At 39.5% G+C, this 20,526-nt stretch overlaps 1 long non-coding RNA gene across 1 annotated transcript; it reads left to right on the top strand.

Annotated features, from left to right (window-relative positions):
* Nucleotides 1–755: 755 nt before the first annotated feature.
* On the top strand, nucleotides 756–16,910 carry LOC113009245 (uncharacterized). The gene is made up of 3 exons (XR_003270139.1): nucleotides 756–944; nucleotides 15,118–15,282; nucleotides 16,690–16,910. It is a non-coding gene; the product is annotated as an uncharacterized LOC113009245 (long non-coding RNA).
* Nucleotides 16,911–20,526: the final 3,616 nt, after the last annotated feature.

Below are 20,526 nucleotides of genomic sequence, written 5' to 3'. Positions count from 1 at the left end.
TGGTTTGATTCCTGATTCCCAGTTATGACAAGTCATCTAGTTTCTGAAGCAGCCTCATACTACCACCACCATGCTTCACTGATGGTATGACATTCTTTTTTTAAAATGCTGTGTTAGTTTTATGCCAGACGCAATGAGACGCAGACCTTGACTCACTGAAAACGGACCTTAACTGAGACAAGTCAGGCCTGCAATTCTGCAGATGTTGTTTTTTGTGGTCTTATCTGACCTCCCGGATGGGTTCTCGATGTACTCTCGGAGTGATTTTTGGTAGGTAAGTCAATCCTGTCAAACCATTGTTCGAATTTTTCGCCAGTAAGAAAACTCTGTACTGTTTATGGAAAAGACTGCAACCAGAGAAGCCAACTTTGGATACCTTTACAAATCAGATGGCTGAAAAGGTGATTTTTGAGGTAAGACAGCTCCCTAGACACAGCTACTGGACAGTTGGGGAATAACATAAATGGAAATGACAGAAATAAAATAGAAGCTGAAGTCAGGAACAAGGATTTTGACTTGCACATTTCTCTGTGCACTCCTGACTGCTGTTTTGATGTTGTCAGATTTAAAGAGGCTGTTTTTGCTGTAGGATATTGACACTCAAAACAACCTCCAGTGGTTTTATTTCTAAACAAACTTTGGACAGTTTCATTTCATTTTTCAAGAAAGGCAACATTTTATGGCTGAATAGGCAACAAAAGACGTTAAAGAGAGACATGTGTAGTCAACATTTGCAGGCAAAAAAAATAAAGCAGTCCCTTGAATGCTAGGATCTGTTTGGATATGGTTGAAATGGTTTTCACTGTTTTGTCTGCAAGTCTCATGAGGCAACACCTCCTCCATATCTCAAACTGCCAAAAGTGCATAAAATCATTCTGGAGAGACATTGACAGGTTAGAGCTGTGTTTGTGAGTCGACAGCCTGCCGCAAGCATTTTGTATGAGGTAAATAATTGGGCTTCGTCTCTGGGAATTTGAATGTCATTATATCTTTTGAATTCTTTAAATGTGTATGTGTCTGTTTAAAAGCATGCCTTTGTTACTGTTGTTGCTCTTTGGCAATCTGTGTCTGTGTGTGTGCATTTGTGCTTTTGGGCTGTGTATATCCACCTGTCATCTTAAAATACAGCCAATGCTTGTACATATAATCTCCTCCCTGTCGTGAACATGATGACACTTTTACTTCTTTGTTCACCCATCACTTACTTTTCCTTACACAGACGTGTATGTATGCATTGGCATACTTTTGTATAGTGTGAGAATTTGTAGCCTTGTTTGTGCATCATTGTGAGTCCGTGTCCTTGTTTAAAAGATGTTCTATGCTTTGGTGCAGTTTCGATTTTTCATTTGCCTGTGTTTGCGTGTGTCTTTCAATTCAATTCAATTTTATTTATATAGCGCCAAATCACAACAAAAGTTGCCTCAAGGCGCTTCATAGATACAGAGAAAAACCCAACAATCATATGACCCCCTATGAGCAAGCACTTTGGCGACAGTGGGAAGGAAAAACTCCCTTTTAACAGGAAGAAACCTCTGGCAGAACCAGACTCAGGGAGGGGCGGGGCCATCTGCTGCGACCGGTTGGGGTGAGAGAAGGAAGACAGGATAAAGACATGCTGTGGAAGAGAGACAGAGGTTAATAACAGATATGATTCAATGCAGAGAGGTCTGTTAACACATAGTGAGTGAGAAAGGTGACTGGAAAGGAAAAACTCAATGCATCATGGGAATCCCCGGCAGCCTACGTCTATTGCAGCATAACTAAGGGAGGATTCAGGGTCACCTGGTCCAGCCCTAACTATATGCTTTAGCAAAAAGGAAAGTTTCAAGAATAATCTTGAAAGTAGAGAGAGTGTCTGTCTCCCGAATCCAAACTGGAAGCTGGTTCCACAGAAGAGGGGCCTGAAAACTGAAGGCTCTGCCTCCCATTCTACTTTTAAATACTCTAGGAACAACAAGTAGGCCTGCAGTGCAAGAGCGAAGTGCTCTAATAGGGTGATATGGTACTACAAGGTCATTAAGATAAGATGGGGCCTGATTATTTAAGACCTTGTATGTGAGGAGCAGGATTTTGAATTCAATTCTGGATTTAACAGGAATTAAACAGTCTTGACTCCTACAGTGCTTCTTGCCCTGTGCGCTTTGTCTGTTTTGTGTCAAATAGATGTGGTGATTGGTGTCTTTCATGTAACTTTTTTTTTCTCTCATTCTCCCCCCATCATTACATTCAACTACGGTGACAAATTCGTCACATTCTTTCGAGCCATGCGCTGACGTGTTTGGCGCTGGCAAAAAATGCTTTCTTACAGTTTTGCCGAGAAGGGTTCTGTTATGACAATTCTGACAGTCTGACTGAGCATGTGAGTGGTTTGCCAACTATTTGTCTGTCATTTGATTGGGTGAGTGACTGATTTGTGGACAGCTGAATCACTGGCTAGTTTTCAGACTTGGTAACTGAATGATTGACTCTGTTTCTTGACAGGATGATTGACTGGACGCAATCTGACTGCGTGGCTGTGTAAGTGTTTGTGTAGTAGAGCCTTGTTAGAAAGAGTTCTACTTTTCTGGCCAGCTGGAAGTGTGACCCAACTGGTTTGGGGATTATTACTGCCTGTAGCTGTCCTTTGCACTTGATTCGGATGCATAAAGCTCTTGACCACAAAACCAAAGGGTAGATACTGCACACTTTCATATATCACTTTTACATGCCAAACTGCTTTCCAGCATTCTCATTCAACTTGGGGTTAGCGTCTTTGCCACAGATACTTCATGATGTAGACTGGAAGACTCAGGGACAGTGTTGGGAAGGTTACTTTTAAAATGTATTCCGTTACAGAATACAGAATACATGCCCCAAAATGTATTCTGTAACGTATTCCGTTACGTTACTCAATGAGAGTAACGTATTCTGAATACTTTGGATTACTTAATATATTATCGTGCTTTTTACAACAACGTGAATGTACTATTGCTGTGTGATTTATTACTATTACTGAAGGTCCGCGACTCCGAACTGTAGTAAAGGGACCTCTGACTAATACGGCGGGGTCCCTGTCGGCTCATAGCCGAAAAATAGCTTTACTTTGTTGTGTGGGTCAATTTTTCTTGCGAGAGACAGAGAGAGGCGTTGAAAGGCTGCTCCAATGGAACTTATTGTTTTCGGAGGAAAACACGAACACGGTGTACAGTCGAGTCTTAATAGCTTACTTACAACTGGGCTCATCAGGCACTCTTCTTGGCTGCAGTGGTTATTATTATTATATTTACATGCTTCCAGCTCCCGTTTTTCCTCGACGACAACTCGTACCTTTCCACTCGCCTTTTTCTCCCTCCTCGCGCTCACAGACACATAACGTGTATGGCAGTCCATTCTCCCTGCAACACGGACTATACTGCCCATGATGCTACATTCTTTAGAGCTATGCTTGTAGCATTCTGCCTGTTAGCTTAGCACAACAACAACAACGAAAAGGCGCTCTCTCACCTAGGAAACACACAGTCGCAGAGAGAGAGAGAGAGCGTCGCCCTGTAACCATGGCAACCGTAGCGCTGCCGCCTGGAACAACAGAACAGCTGTCAAACAAAACCCAAACAGTCCTGACCCGCGACAAAATGAAACAGGAAAGTACCGCTGTGTAATCCATTTATTTCAACAAAGTAACTGTATTCTGAATACCACCTTTTTAAACGGTAACTGTAACGGAATACAGTTACTCATATTTTGTATTCTAAATACGTAACGGCGGTACATGTATTCCGTTACTCCCCAACACTGCTCAGGGATCAGTCCACACAGCTTCTAATTGGCAGGCAACAGCTCCACCATCTGAGCCACAGGTTTCTGCCAACAAAGCTTAACTTTACTGTTGTTTATGTGGGAAACAAAGTTAAGTTTAATGATCCCAGGTGATGGCTCAGCTTTTTATACACTGAATCATAAAATCTCATATTTAAGCTCCTATTTAAGCTCCTTTAGCCTGCTCTCAGTTGCTGAATATCTGTAGCGCTTCTTTGCAACCCATCTTCTCCCCAGCTTCTCCTTCCATAACATATATAAATGAATCAATGTCATGTCTGGTGTCCTTGAAGCCTACTCTGTTTTGATAATACAGGGACAGTTCTGTTTCACGTTTCACTAGCAGAAGTGGTGGCCTTTTTTCTAGTACAATCTAGCCACATGAAAACTGTGAGAAGAGGACAGTAAAAACCAGTAATGCGCTGTCAAGCAAACATATATTTTCTTTCTTCATGGTAACATCTTTACTGACTGATGAGGTACAAAAACAGCATAAAATTAGATCAAATTTCAGAGAGGAATCACCATCATCATCTCTTCACAACTGTACTATCAAAGCCAAAGTGCTATGCTCCCTGTGCTCCCTTTATCCTTCCTTCCCTTTCTATCTTCATGTGCTTTTATTCTCTTGAGCTTGTTTATTTTTTTACATTCTCTTTTTTTTTTAAATCCAGTTCAATCTTTTATTCATGGATCAGTCACTCCCATTGTCTATTTTTATCTTCCTACTCTCTCCAGTTTACAGACTTATTTTTCAGCAAAATTCTGTATGCTGTCTTTTTCTCACATGCAGACTGTTGCTTTTAATGGAGGAGGAGGAGAGGCAGAGAAGGTCACTGTCGAGATAAGTGGAGCTTGTATCAGTCTGGCATCTTATTTCCTTCGGATTGGTTTCCTCCATGCCCTCCATTCACACCAATACATAATTCATCTCTACCTCCATCCCTCTCTTTAATTGTTGTTGGGTTTTTTGGGGTGTTTTTTGAGTAGTGTATTCACTTTCTTTCACTAACCACCTTCAATCGCATGTAAGGAGTACATACAGGTTGCCAGTTCATAAGTTTTCTTAATTACCTTTTTTTTCCAACTGTAGATAACAGTGATACAATAATTTCTGATCATTTTCGATCTAGAAATTTTCTCCACTCATGGCACCCAGAGGTACACATTTAATGTGTTGAATATTTTAAACAAAATACCTTTAAAAATCATGATATTTGTAAATAGTAATAGACAGAACATTTATATTCTCTTCCACTAGAGGGCAGTACAACTACCTGCCCTAATTAAATGGGTTGCCAACTGCCAGTAAAACAGAAGAAGTCTGCAGTCACGCTGTGAGTGAGAAAACATAGTGCGTAATAGCAATAGATAAACATTTGAAAAGAAAAAGTAGTCAATCTGACCCAGATGAAGACCCTAGCATGTGTAGTGGTCAGAAGAAAGCAAAACTGGTATACTGGGGACAAATCGAACCAATTCCACTATCTGCTGCGCTTTTTAAAAATTATCAATATCCTTTTTGTGAAATTTTTGTTTGGTGGTGTGCTAATGTTAAACATGCTTTCAAAAGGTTGGGAAACGCTGTTGTAGCATAACTGGGAAATGGAGAACATTCACGTTCAAAGAAAAAGTTGCAACTTAGTCCTTAAGCCAAAATGTTTTACAGGTTTTACTGAAGTTTTGCTAGTAGCTAGAAAGTATTTAAGATAAGATAAAATAAGATAACCTTTATTAGTCCCACTCGTGGGAAATTTGTTTTGTTACAGGAGAAAGTGAACAGTGCAAAGTTACATAGCAAAAATTAGAAAAACACTAGAATAGGATAAGAATAAGATACTGTACAAAATAGAATCAAATATGCTATATACAATAAAATAGAATATAAATACTATATACAACTGAGTAAAATACAATGTTGTCAGAAAAAGAGTATTGCACTTAGTGTTATTGCTATTGCACGTGTGGATGTGTGTGTTTGGTCAGTTGCAAAGTCTTTGTTGTGGAGTCTGACAGCAGTGGGGAGGAAAGAGCTGCAAAATCTCTCCGTCCCACATCGTGGGTGCTGTAGCCTGCCACTGAAGGAGCTGCTCAGGGCTGTCAGAGTCTCCTGCATGGGGTGGGAGACGTTGTCCAACAGGGATGACAGCTTAGCCACCATTCTCCTGTTACTCACGACCTCCACTGGGTCCAGAGGGCATCCTAGAACAGAGCTGGCCCTTCTGATCAGCCTGTTCAGTCTCTTCCTGTCCCCAGCAGAGATGCTGCCACCCAAGCAGATCACACCTTAAAAGATGGCCGAGGCCACCACAGAGTCATAGAAGGTCTTCAGGAGTGGGCTCTTCACTCCAAAAGCAGGTACAGCCTGCTCTGCCCTTTTCTGCAGAGGGTGTCTGAATTATGAGTCCAGTCCAAGGTACCTGTAGCTATCCACAGCCTCAATGTCCACACCTTGGATGTTTATTGGTTGCAGTGGAGGATGTTTGTGCCTGCAGAAGTCTACCACCAGCTCCTTGGTTTTACTAGTGTTGAACTGGAGCTAGTTCTGCTGGCACCAGTCCACAAAGCCTTGGGTCAGTTCTCTGTACTGTCGTCCCCATCAGTGATGAGGCCGACTATTGCCGAGTCGTCAGAGAACTTCTGCAGGAAGCACTGGGTGGAGTCGTGGGAGAAGTCTGCAGTACTGCAGACGACCCAGTCCGACACACAGCCCTGAGTTCTCACATACTGGTCTCAGTCAGTGAGGTAGTCCAATATCCATGAATTAAGGGGGTTGCTGGACTCCTGTGCTCTCCAGCTTGTCCTTGAGGACTGTGGATAGAACAGTGTTGAAGGCACTTGCAGCCAAACCTGAAAAACTGTGGCAATCAAAGAAACCAAAACAATCACTAGGAGGTTTTTGGTGCAGCACCTTCTTTGCAACCAAGTTCATCAGTTCATTGTAGTCACCACAGTTTCAAACCTTAAGAAAGCATGTTGACATCTTCTGATGGCTGCTTCCAGAAGGGCAAGTCAGTGCACGAGTAGTAGCACTGAGAATTAATTCATCAAATACCACTTGATCAGATTATCATCAAAACAATTAAAATGAAAAAAAAAAAAACCTTTAACACTGAAGAAGTCACTTGGATGAGTGACGAAACGTTTCTCCCACTGAAAACACTACAAAAATCGACCTTTTGGGATTTACTTATCTGGATGAGCTTCACGTCATGCAGTAAAAAACATTTTAACCTATAATTCTTTTTAACAAACCCCTGTGTTTGTGTTTAATGTAAAACAATTATTAATAGAAATTTCTTATAGGGCCACAGCACTATATAGATAAATGAGACCTAAAAAATTGAAACTGCATCGCCAAGATGATGTCCTCAGTAAGAAATTGCCAACACTCACATTATTTAATAATAAGGTCCTCCTTGTGCACCTTGTGTAACCATACCTGTCACTACCAATGCGCTCAAAACAGAGGGTGTAAGTATGGAAGTATCCCATTTCAGACACAAGATTGATCTTGGTTTTTTTCGGTTTGTGGTCTGTTTTCAGATTTAGTCTCTATTGCAACACCCTCATAACTCCCAAAAACTTAGTAAACTAATTTTGAGCTGTACTCAGTTTATTGCAACCCTAATGTTGGCTCTTGCCATAAAAAATGAGGCAGAGGCACTTTCTCTTTGGCAGAAGCTGTAGTTGTACAGTACACACACATTACACACACTACGTCTTGAAATATTTCACCTCCTGAATTGCTTCTAACAAATGAGGGTAAATAAGGCTGTTTAGGTGTAAGTGTGGTTCTTCGTCATTTTTCCTTCACAATAATTATTAGCCTCCATTTCTTTTTTTTAACTCATTCACAATCAGTGCAGAACGCCTGGCTGGCTGAATTATGCATGTTTGTTTGTTGGTTTCATTATAGAAACAGATGCCTCAAACAGAATAATAGGGGATTTTTTTTTTTTTTTTTTTGAGTGTTATTATGTTTTCTCTTTCTCTCTCTTGCTCTTGTGCACTCTGCTTAGAGGGACGATGGGTCCTTCGGGCCTTTAGGTTCAGTATGAATGAAATCTGCAGACACTGCTGCATATGTTGATTACAGATCTCAAATCTAAGAAGTAGTGAAGTAGTCAGGGATTGGTTTGTTGCTGTGCTCGCAATATGAACCCAGCCCTTTTTCTATATCCCCGCTCACTGTTGCTCGGGCATAAAATCTATTAGCTTTCAGCCATAAGGTTATTTAATCCAGACTTTATTATACACACTGTAGTTCACATTTCTCTACCCTAACATGCAATTTTCCAATGTTAAATAGTCAGGGGAAAAAATGGATGAAACACAATTACTGTACATCATACGCATCTAATTCCAACACACCGTTTGATGTCACATAAGAGCTTTGCAAAAGCAAACTCCTATCATACACATAAATAATACATATCTCCGTATTCAGCAGCAGAAATGAACACCAGAACAGTCTTTTTTAGTGAGCAGCTTTGGCAGTTGTAAACTACTATGCTCCAAAAAGGTAATCTACATGATAGTTTACAATCCCTGTGGGCTATTTTGCACTCACTTTCCTCAAACTGATGCAGTAAGGCTTTGGTGACCTTTTAAACCTCACTCTTACTCCAAACAACTGTGTTTTTGCCATTTGGAGACCTGGGGATATTTGTACACTGCAGTACAAATAAATAGCCCCTACTGAGAATGTATAGAATAACTCCACAATTCAAGTAGATCAAAATATCCTGCCATAACATGTCTGCTTCTATTATCTCAGTTTGCGCTGTGGTGAGTTCCACCTCATTCTCTAAGTTGCCTCGAGCTTTTAAAGACTTTCTTCTTCTTGAGTCTTCTTCATCAGCATCATCATTCCCCTGAGGCTATGTCAATGCCCCAAAATCTGTGAATTTTGCATCATGCATAAACTTGTAAACATTTTGAAGTTTGCTCCAGTAGATAATAATTTGCTTTAGGCAGCAGCGCTGCAGATACCTGATTGAAGTCAAATATCTGATTTTGAAAGATATCTAAAATAGGTTAGAAGTTGAACATAAGAACAAATGATACTCTTAACTTGAAACCCTTAAGGGATGAGTTACTAAAGAAAAATCTGACATTTGCTTTGCTGCAATTCTCAACACAGCTGCAATCTGCTAGTCTGTAAAACAAAATGATGCATATATTCAATTTAACTCAACATTTGCCTCAAGGCACGTCATACTGCAAGGAAAAAACCATACAGTATTCAGGAGAAAACCCCAACAATCAAGGAACTCCCTATGAGCATGCACTTTGCAACAATGGGAAGGAAAAACACCCTTTTAACAGGAAGAAACCTCCAGCAGAGCCAGGCTCAGACAGGCATAACTAGCAGCATAATAAAGGGATGGTTCAGGGGTCACCTGATCCAGCCTTTACGGAAATAAATGTGGTGTAATTAAAAAACATTTGCGCTCTTCTTGATTTAATATTTTTTACATATTTGTCACACTTAACTCATTCACTGCCATTGACGTCTATAGCCGTCAATGGCAGTGAATGAGTCAATGGGTTTGACTCATTCACTGCCAATGGCTGGCAGTGAATGAGTTAAATGTTTCAAATCAAATTCTTATATAATTTAGAGATTTTAGAGAGCTGAGTTCAGTTTCACTAACTACACCCACAACTCATTACTGGCAGATCTGCTGAATCAAGAAATTAATTAAATAGAACCTGTCTGACAAAAGGAAGTAGGCTAAAAGGCCTTAAAAAGCAACACATCAAACTAAATTAACTGAAGTCACTGACATCTGCCAGTCTGGAAAAGGTTACAAAGCCCTTTCTGAGGCTTTGGGACTCCAGTGAACCACAGAGAGAGCCATTATCCACAAATAGAGAAAACCGGGAGCAGTGATGAACCTTCCCAGAATCAGCCACCATACCAAAATTCCATTAAGAGTGCATCGATGATGTATCCAGAAGGCCATAAAAGAAGCCAGAACAACATCTAAAGAACTGCAGGCCTCACTTACTTTGGTTAAAGTCAGTGTTCATGATTTAAGGCCATACGTGGTCAAATACCATGTAGTGTGGCTCAATTACAACAAGAAGAAGCCCACATTCCCCCACAGCGATGTGAAAGCCTCATTACCGGTTATCATGAATGCTTGATTGCAGTTTTTGCTGCCAAGACTGGCACAGCCAGTTATTGTGATTAAGGAGGTAAACTATTTTTTCACACATGGCCAACTTGATTTGGATAGTTTTGTTCAAACTCCAGAAAGAACAGAGAACTGCTGATCAAGACCACTACAAAAATGATAAGAAAGTCTGGCTCCTTGGACGTTACAACACAAGCATTTGCTGCTAACTGTTACACACTGAAAACCAATTAATAGCTTTAATTCATTAAGCCTTAAGTATAACTATCACTTAAAGCCAATTTAAACACAAAGAGTGGCAGAACTGCAGAATCAGCTTTTTAAGGCTGTCAGCAAGTGGACACTGTGCCCAGCGGGACCTGGACACAGTCAGCCTCGCTATCCCAGAGTCTTCCTTCATGGTTGGGTCACAGAGTTCTCCTTCTCCTCACTAGTTCAAGGCCACAGGACTCCCTGGTGGTCTGTAATGAGCTGTAGAGTCAGCACCTAGTACATACAGAATGGCACACAGACGTGTGCATACACAATGACATGCCCATGTCAGAGTATTCATTCATTCATTCATTCATTTATTTATTCATTTTCAGGCACAACAAATACCTATATTGAACATAAAATACACAAAACAAAAAACAAAACTTGCCTGAAAAAGGAGTGGGACGAAGAAAACTTATGAACAAACACGTACAGACACATACAGAGATGGTTACCAGCAACACAGCATGTTGGTGTGCTGTAAACACACGTGCGTGATGAAGAGCAGCCCTTTGGAAGCAAGATTAATGAAGCACCAAACAAGGCTACACTGAGCCGCTGTCTCCTCCAGGTCTTTTCTACTGTCCTTTCTCTTTTCTCTTATTCTGTCTTTTCTTTTTCTTTTTTTTTGACTCCACGTTTTTTACTTTTTACTGCCACACAATAGTAAGAGATTCTTAAGGACAACTGATATTGCTGTGATGGAATAGCCTTGCAGCTTAGGAGAAACCCCCCCCAAAAAATATTACTAAAGGATGTCTCAGTGTTAAGATTTCTTGCCTGTCCATTAAATTTAGGTAAAATTGTGACCACAGACTTTTTATGGCTGTAATATTCAAATAAATAAAAACATGAATAAAGTACCAAAGTATATCCAGATGCAAAGTCCTGAAAAACAGCAATGATTTCACATCACCGATTAATCAGCTGCAGTGAGGGTCCTGCCACAAAATCAGCAGAGTAGAATCAGATTATCAGATACACCCTGTTGCAGTTTAGAAAGAGGAATTGTATAGAGTTTATTACGCTTCAGCATCTAATATTAGGCTTCTTTTCTTTTTGTTTTTTTACACATGCACACTGAGTGAGACCCCCAACTGTTACCCTATCAAAATTTATTTTTAATTTGCACAGCTAGGCGGCTTGATAACTAACTATAAGGAAACAGTAGATAAGTAGGACAAGATGGATATACAGTACAAGTGGATAAGTCTCCCCCTTTTCCACCATGCACAGTACAGTGTCTCAGAATGAGTATGGTGCTTATTAGCAGATCCCCTAAGGCCAAGCAATATTACGTTTCTTTCCACCAAGCCGAATACTGGTAATGATGAAACTATAGGGAACACACACACACACACATACAGACGCACACACAGACGCCTACATGCATACAGTCATTAGAGTGAGATGATGAAAATGAACACACAGAAAGGAGCCAGATTTGAAATACACACACACACACACACACACACACACACACACACAGACACACACACAGACACTTGTATTCAACAGCCTGTAAAGAGCTGTGGCAAATGTGGAACTTATTTCACTTAATACACCATAACATCATGTAACACCTCACTGATTTTGCCTGCAGTCAGGACTGCACTTTCTGTCCCCAGCAAGGAAGAGCAGTAAAATGGGTTGTTGGCATGACGTGACAGTTTTTCCATCTTGCAAGAAAATGGATTTAGTTGAATGAAAATGTATTTGATTTACATGAACCTGTTGTTACTTTGACTTGACTTCTTTTATTGAAACTAGTGATGGGATTTCTGGCTCTTTTTAGAGAACCGGCTCTTTCAGCTCCGAACCGGCTCTTCAGATTGTTTTGTTGCTTTAATTAATTTATTATTAACAATAATATAAAATTATGCACAAAAGGAATTACTAATGTAAAAAAAAAGTGGTTTTATTTATATATGTTTATTAGGGGTGCAACGATACACAAAATTCACGGTTCGGTTTGATACTTTGGTGTCACGGTTCGATATTTTTTCGATACAAAAAAAATGTTCATGTCTTTTTAATTTGTCATTTATTAAACTTATAAATATATATTTTAACTCAAAAGTACAGTTTTTAAATTTAACCCTAACCCTTGTGTGTGTTTTTTATTTTGACAGCGAATACGCACCATTTTCTTGCAAGATGGAAAAACACTTATGTGCAGCCCTGGTTATTTAGCTCGTCATATTGCAGCCACAGAAATTATTTTGTCCATGAAACGATGAAGCTGCACTTTCTTTTTGCCTTATAGTCTGATTTGTCATAACTTCTCCTTTTTTTGGTAAGCTTTTCTTTGGCTGTCACTTCTTCACCCTGACCTGTCTTATTTGGCTCAGCAGAACTAAAATAAATATCCTGCTCCTTTTACACACGGACTCACATAAGCTCAGCGATTCTCTGCGCGATCAACCTCTCACATGTTTAAGCTTGCTGCGGGAGATTTCACTTGTCATGTTTGCATAGTAAGCTAACGATTAATAAGACGATGTCAGAGGAATTGGTGCACAAATTATCATCACTCACAGATCAGTGCTGTCGCTCTCTATGCACAGTTCGCACGCTTGCAAAGTGAAAGCAAAAAAACAAGCGCAAATTCAAACGCGATTTCAATATGTCACATATTGACAGTGGCTCACCGATGCCAATGACATAATTACCCAGCTACATTTCCGAAAGAATGCAAAAGCATTGACATATATTTTTCCTTCCTACAATAGCCCGACAGGCAGGGAAGAGATAGATTTTGGTAGCCCGACTGAAAAAAATCGCTAGCCCCAGGACGTCGGGCTAGCGATATTGCAAGCCCTGTATCTGATTGAGGAATCACTCATCTTTGGAAAAGAGAGTTTATTACAGAGAAATGGCTCTTTCCAAAATAAAAGCTATACTATCCGCTTCTTCTGGGCTATATTCTCAGCAGCATATTAAACATATCAGGTCCCCATAAGGAGAATCATGTGCTAACAGCTGTCTAAATGACTCGGCTAAAGTTAGTAGCATGCTTGTTGTTTTTGTCTTTGCACTAGGATGATGTCGGTGTAAATGTGCAGTCATATTCGTTGTGTTCCCACTAGTGCTTTCAGGTTAATCTCGTTGAAATAACCTTAACGCCACAACACGGCAAATCTCCGTTAACGAGCTACCGCCGATCGCCCCGTGCATGGGGCTAGACGGCCAACACGTTAACGAGCTAACTGCGCTAACACATTAGCTCCCACCCATGTAATTGAGCATTGCATGGCACATCCAACATACTGTTTTACTTTAGTCCATGACTCGCTTACCTTCAGGGTCATACATCACATGAAAACCAAAATAATTCCAAATGCCAGATCTGAATGAGGGTGGGGGAGGTCCATGTTGCAAGGAGAGCTTAACTTCTGTCTTGCTAGCTTGCCCTGCGCTCTTCCTTCTGACAATGCTGTCTGTGTTGAGCACTCAGTGGATCTGCGCTCGACAGTGCAGCCTAGGCGGAGTAGTCGAACGCAGATTCACTGAGCGCTCAACACACTGTTCCAACTTCTGCAATCTGGTAGAAGGTTCCGCATCTTCCGGGCAAGGACAGAGAGACTCAAGAGGAGCTTCTATCCCCAAGCCATCCGTGCCCTAAACACACACACCCGCCCTCTCACATCATCTATAATTGACTGAGACAGGACTCTTCCAGACACTAAACCAAGGCACAATGTACATTTCAATTCCTTTAATTTTAAATATGTTTATATTGTCTATCCTGTAAAATAGTCAGATATCTATTCATATTAATGTACAGAATTCACCTGCTTGCTGCTACTACTGCACATTCACCCAGTGTATATACTATATGTGTGTATATATATATATATATATATATATATATATATATATAATGTTGACAAATAATAAAGAACCTTGAACCTTGAACAGACAGCATCGTCAGAAGGAAAGTTGATAAAATAAATTACGAATGTTGTATTGTTCGATACATATGCGTACCGAACCGAAAGCACTGTATCGAACGGTTCAATTTCGATACGAATATCGTTGCACCCCTACTGAAAACCACAGCTTTATTGCTGGCAATGAACAGAACAATGAACGCTGAGACCGGAAACACACAGGCACAATCTGAGGGTACAATGCAACATTAACACAAAGAAACACGGGGCTTAAATACACTGAGGAAGTCATCAAGGAATTAGAGGCAGAAGGGGAACACCTGGCAGAAATGAGACCTAACGAGACAGAGGAAGTGAAACTAGAAACACTGATGTGAGACATAAACCTTCAAAATAAAGTGAGAACAATTCACAAAGACACAGACTTGACACTGAACTAAACCTACACCAAACATGAGACACAAAACCTAAGAACTAATCCCGTAACAAGAATAAACTGAAACATAAATCTATGTTTCAGTTTATTCTTAATCAACAAAGCACAACATCAGAAAACAATCCATAATGCAAAATTAAACCAAAACATAAGAACTCAAAATGCTGGGTCAAAATGACACAGAACCATGACAACAAGAGTTTTAAATGTACTCCAAGAACCCTGGAGAACAATTCCTGAAGACTACTTAAAGAAATTACAAGAAAGCTTGCCTAGGAGAGTTCAGGGTTTGTTGAAGAATAAAGGTGGTCATACCAAATATGAACTTTGAGGACTCTCAGAACTATACAAAGGTTTTTGACCTGTATACTCTATTTCCATGTATGTTTCAATCGCTGCACCCATTTCCCATGTAACTAGGTGAATATGCAGAAATGAAGGGTGGCTTAAAGACTTGTCAGTACCTTCATCGTACACAATCTCAGTACACCCATTGTGATTCGTTATAGTTTTGAAACAATTATGCAGAAAACAGCTGATCAGTCTTTCACAATCACTCCCTCATCTTCTGTCATTGCTTTTCTTTCTGTAGCACAGTGACATCTGCTGAGCAGGCGTGAAACAACACGTTGAGGAAAATATCAAAATTTGCACCTTTCATGTAGCTGGACACATAAAGCAACTTTGCTTTCTTCAGTGCCAGGCGGACCAGCAGGTGACAGAGCAGGAAGGATGGCGAGAGGAAGAAGAGCACCAGGTGTGTGGCATGGTGACCTGAGCCACATGAAAGATCACCTCTGAAAAACATGAATAATGAGAAAAATACAGGAATTCAAAGCATGACTGAACTGTGAAGGAAAAGACACTGGCTGCATGTACACACACATATTTGCAGGACACAAGGGAATGCACCAGTCTTTCAGTGAAACCTCTCATTTCATACTGCAATTTTGGCTCCAAAAGGGCATCAAGGAGAGGTGGCGATGGGGACACTGATTATGGCTACATTAGATTATATGACATATAAGACAGCAAACTGTACCCAAGTAATAAAGGCAGGGACATGTGAGATGAATAAGAATTTCACTTTCAATTTGGTTTCAATTTGAATTCTAATTTCCGAAGAATCACATTCAGATGCACTCGCGGACAGCAAAAGTGAAGTTTAAACTCAAAGACGTGGTTTCTTCATTACCAAAGAAAAGATCAGTTTAGATATTTTTTACATTATTTTAGCATTTATCCCCCAGCAAACTGAATTAAAAACAACAACAACAACAACAAAACAATTGCTCTATCACATCACTGCTAAATCAAAACACAACAAATAGGTTAAGTGTCTGCTTTAAAATGCTGCTGGAAAATGTGGGAATGCATTTAACGCTTTAAAGTCTAAATCATGAAATAACTGCCAAAAAATTCCTTTTTTATAACTGGACTGCTCTTTGAACTTTCTGATACACACACACACACGTATATGTGTGTGTGTATATGTATATGACATTATCTGTGTGATTTTTTTTTTCACCCCATGAGTTGCAAAAAAAAGAAAAAGCCATAAGTAGAAAATATAATGCAAATTAAAATTAATATGCAAATTAAATTAAAATGGTATATATTTGCATATCAATTTTAATTTGCATTATATTTTCTACATATGGCTTTTTCTTTCCTTTTTTTTTTTGCAACTCATGGGGGTGCAAAAGTTTGTATAAATCATATATGAAAGTGAATGAAGTTATATGGCTCATTATATATGCCATGCATGTATGGAAAACGTGGTTTAAAAAACATGGTCTAATTTTAAAAGATAGAATAGATTATAACTTAATTCTTATAACAAATCATAATTATATGAGTAGTTTGGCTCCAACATCACTGCAAAGCATATGCAGGGATAATACTACTGTGTAAATTTAAAGACATGTACAAAAGAGAGAGGACTGATGAAGATGACTGCAAAACCAACTTATCATCTAATTGATAGCGGTTTTGAGCATAATTCAACCACCTGTCACTAAACTCCCGCAAACCCTCCAGCGTATCCGCAGGAGAACAACGAAGACACAAATGATGTAGTGGCTTGCCTTCTGCATTCACTTATACAACTGTTAGACACTCCTCATAACAAACCACTTATCATTGATTTCTGCTTTGCTTTCAGTGCCATCAGGTGATTAAACTCCTTAAAGCACTTTAAGGATCTCAGAGGTTTTCTTCAGCAAACCTCAAGCACTAAATGTTGATAACATGTTGTCAACCACCAAAGCCGATGTCATTACCTCTTGTGGATTGTGTGCATAGCCCATTTCTTCATGCCCTCTATACAATATCCTCTGACAGTCCATATATCACTGCCTGAAATGTAATAACGCCTGTCAACAGTTGATACCTCACTTCAATAAAGATTTCATTTTCCTTTTCTAGTGTTTCAAGTATATTCTTGTTGAGCCAGGCCGTCTGTACTTGATAACAAAACTTCACCTGGACTCACATCACCAAAAAAGCCTGGCTCTAGCAACCCTGACTCTGACCATAGAGGAACCAGCTCCTAAAGAACACACTCCTTATTAATCCAACTGCAGCTTCAATTTCCATGACATGAAGTGGTGTTACTGTAAGAGTTTTCTACTTGCAAACCAGTCAACGGAGGCATTCTTTGAAAGAAGCATGTTTTAATGGCTCGAGATCAGTGTCGCTTTGACACACACACAAATACACACATCCAGGTTAGACAAGGGCATGGACCTTCTATTAAAGAAGGCTGTACCCATCACAGAGTCTGTGTCAAGTGAGTGGTTGCTTTGACTCAGAAAAAGAATAAAACTGAACAGCCATAGGTCCTTTTTACTTCAGCAAATTAGAAACAAATATTAGAAAATTATTGTTCATTCTAATTTAATAAGACTTGAAAATAGCAGGACCATAAACTTAACATGAAAGTGGAACTGTAGGTCATAGATAAAGTGAGTCACGAGCTGTTTTGCCCATCAGCTTTTACACTTGTTTTTTGCAACCTGAGAAGTTGCCCCCTGCTGGCTATTAAACAAAATGCATGCACAAGGATTCACTTAACTGAAGTTATTTCGATCCTTTGATTACAGTCTATGGTCTACTATATCTACAAAGCTGCATTTAGTAAATCTTGTTTTACTGTTTATTTAACACACAGCAGCCTTAAGAAACACATTTTGGTTTCATGATCAGTTTTTGAGCAACATGCATAAAAATTGTGAACATGTCATGTGTGTCAATTGTAGGTTGGAAGAATTGATTGCTGGACTTGATAATGATGTGGTAGAGTGAAACCACAAGGGGTCTAAAGTGTCATTATGACACAGTGAAAGCTGAAAATGAAATTGATTTCATCTCTTACTGGAAAAAAACATGCAGCAAGCAACAGGCATTCCTAAAAGACGCGGTTTCTACAACTTCAAATCAAATCATTGACAAAATAAAAAGAAATCTCTCGTATTTAGTGTCTAAAATGATTTCATGAATTTATTATGCAACCCTTCTCTAGAAAGTCATCGTCAATGGGGTGTTAGTTAATTAAATATTAGGTTCAAGAAGTCAATTGCTGCATCTTGCCTCCCTGTGAGGCTCATTCATCTACTTCCAGCGTATTAGGTACAGTACCAGTAAGAAGAGACAATTTACTGTAATTGTATCTCGGTATGGGGTCATTTACTGCAATCATATAGCAGAGTGTTTAGTTAATGTAGCCTGCAAACAATGGATATCCTGCAGCTACTGTGCTGCGAGAGGAACTTTTTGCTTTTTTTGCAGCTTGTGGCCTTATGTTTAAATGTTTGTGTGTAAATGGATGTGAAAGCACACTGGTTTATGTGGATAAAGTCTGAAGTTCTTTTTTTGATCCATCTGTTTTATCAAGATGCATTCAAAACTCATCCATATAAAAAATTTTCTCACTCTTTTGCTCTTTTTCCACAATGAAATAATCACTATGAATGCTTTATAAGATCACATTTCCACCTAATGGAGTCATAATGGAGTCAATTGTGTTCTCGGTCAGAAATAGAGGGAGAACGTGAGACTAATCACAAAGGTGAAAGAAAGAATGGAGCGAACTTTAGTCATAGGTAACAAAAAACACATTAAGATGAAATTATGAAAATGACTTGAAATACGCTAGGGTAATTTGTCTGCTCCTGCATTAGAAAGAGCAACTCTTGGATAAAAAGAAGAGGAAGACACGGCAGAAGAAGAAGTAAAAGAGACTCTGTCAAAAAAAAATGAGGACAAAAGAATATTGAAAGAGAGAAATGAGAGAATGAAAGAAAGCAGGCAAAATTAAATATAGCAGGGCAGGGAGAGGAAATGAGATGAGCTCTGAACACCAAAAGAAAAGGCACTCACACACACTAAGGCTGTTTTCACACATGAAAATGTAAGGTTGTCCTTTCTCACATGTAGCACACAGCAGGAGTCCCTGTCAGGTGCATTCTCACTACTGGAAAAACCAATTTCTGGCACAGGTGAGGGTGGAATGTACGCGAGGCAAGACGCAAGATGAAAACAAACAAGAAGAACGAGTTTCAGCTATGAGCGCTCACCCATGCCAGTCATCATAGCTGAAATGTGTTTGTCTCGCCCAGCTCATGAGATTTTACTCACATAACCACCAATCCATTTTATCCCCAGAGCAATGGCCTCACAGAGAAATCTGCACAGGCCGCCACAACACTGATGGAAAAGAAACCCTACCTGAGTCTCAAGCCAGCTTCAGATCACCAACTCAGCTGCTCATAAGTTGTCGATTGCACACAGTCATATCCAGCGCTCACTGGCAACTGAACTGAACTGAGCAGAAAGTGGCCAGTCACAGAGATGTTTACTCTAGGAGCATTTATCAGGTCTCCAAGAGCAAGGCTACTGGAAACCAGCTGAACTCATCAAATAAGCTGAAACTGACCAATCTTACTACATACAACTGCAGGACTGCAAGAATATTGAAGAAACAAACATCATCTTCCTTTTATTTTAGTCTAAAGCAACACAATTTACTTATTTACCTGCTTGGCAGAGAAAAAGGAGTGCCAGAGACGTGCTGATGAAAGTTCTGATGATTACCGTACACACAACATCACACTACTCTTCAAAGAAGACAAATAGGTCTCTTTTACCCCTCCTTAAAAGACAAGAGCAAGATGAGATGTTGAGTCTAGAGATATCTTGTAAGACCATGTAAAAAGGTGTAAATAAAAAAATAAATCATCACACTCAAAACATATTCATTCCCAAAATTCTAACATTAAAATAATTTGATTGCGAGTCAAATTTGAATGTTGTTTTTTTCTTTATATAAGTACAATGTAGAGTGTTAAATTTAATATAATAATACTATAACAGTGCTTCCTGCACACAGTGGTGGCATGGTGGTTAGCACTGTTACCTCACAGCAACATGTTCTGGGTTGAATCCACCAACTGTCTGGGTTCTTTCCAGGTACTCTGGCTTCCTCCCAGAGTCAAAAGAAACAAAGTTAGTGGGGTTTATATATTCAGACTTATTGCTTCATATTTATGAAGGCCGAAACTTTTTTGTTGTTGTTGTTGTTGTTGTTGTTGTTGTTGTTGTTGTTGTTGTTGTTGTTTTTTTAGTGCATTTCTGGTTCTGATTGCAATACTGTGATTTACCTGATGATAGACCTGGCTCTCCATCCCTGCCTGTAAGCAAGCTACGCTCCGGCTAAGTGGTTAAGAGACTCCACAGAAATAGCACATCAGTATGCTTGGTGTGTTGTTTGTTTGTTTTTTAAATATATAGTACAAAACAAGAGAAAATGATCTAAAGAACGTATTTACCAGTTACCTGTGTTTCTGCAATTCTGTTTAACACCACTAGATGGCAGCATTAAGCTATACATTAACACGTGCTGAGGGCCTCTTAGTTTATCATGATTACAGCCTGGCAGAAATCCTCACTAAGAGCATCCTGATGATGCGATGACACAATGAGAAGCTAATGTTATTCATCA

This window comes from Astatotilapia calliptera, chromosome 17 (assembly GCF_900246225.1).
Source record: "Astatotilapia calliptera chromosome 17, fAstCal1.2, whole genome shotgun sequence".
NCBI classification, from domain to species: domain Eukaryota; kingdom Metazoa; phylum Chordata; class Actinopteri; order Cichliformes; family Cichlidae; genus Astatotilapia; species Astatotilapia calliptera.
Note: the sequence above shows the minus strand (reverse complement) of the source record. Positions and strands in the feature narration are given on the sequence as shown.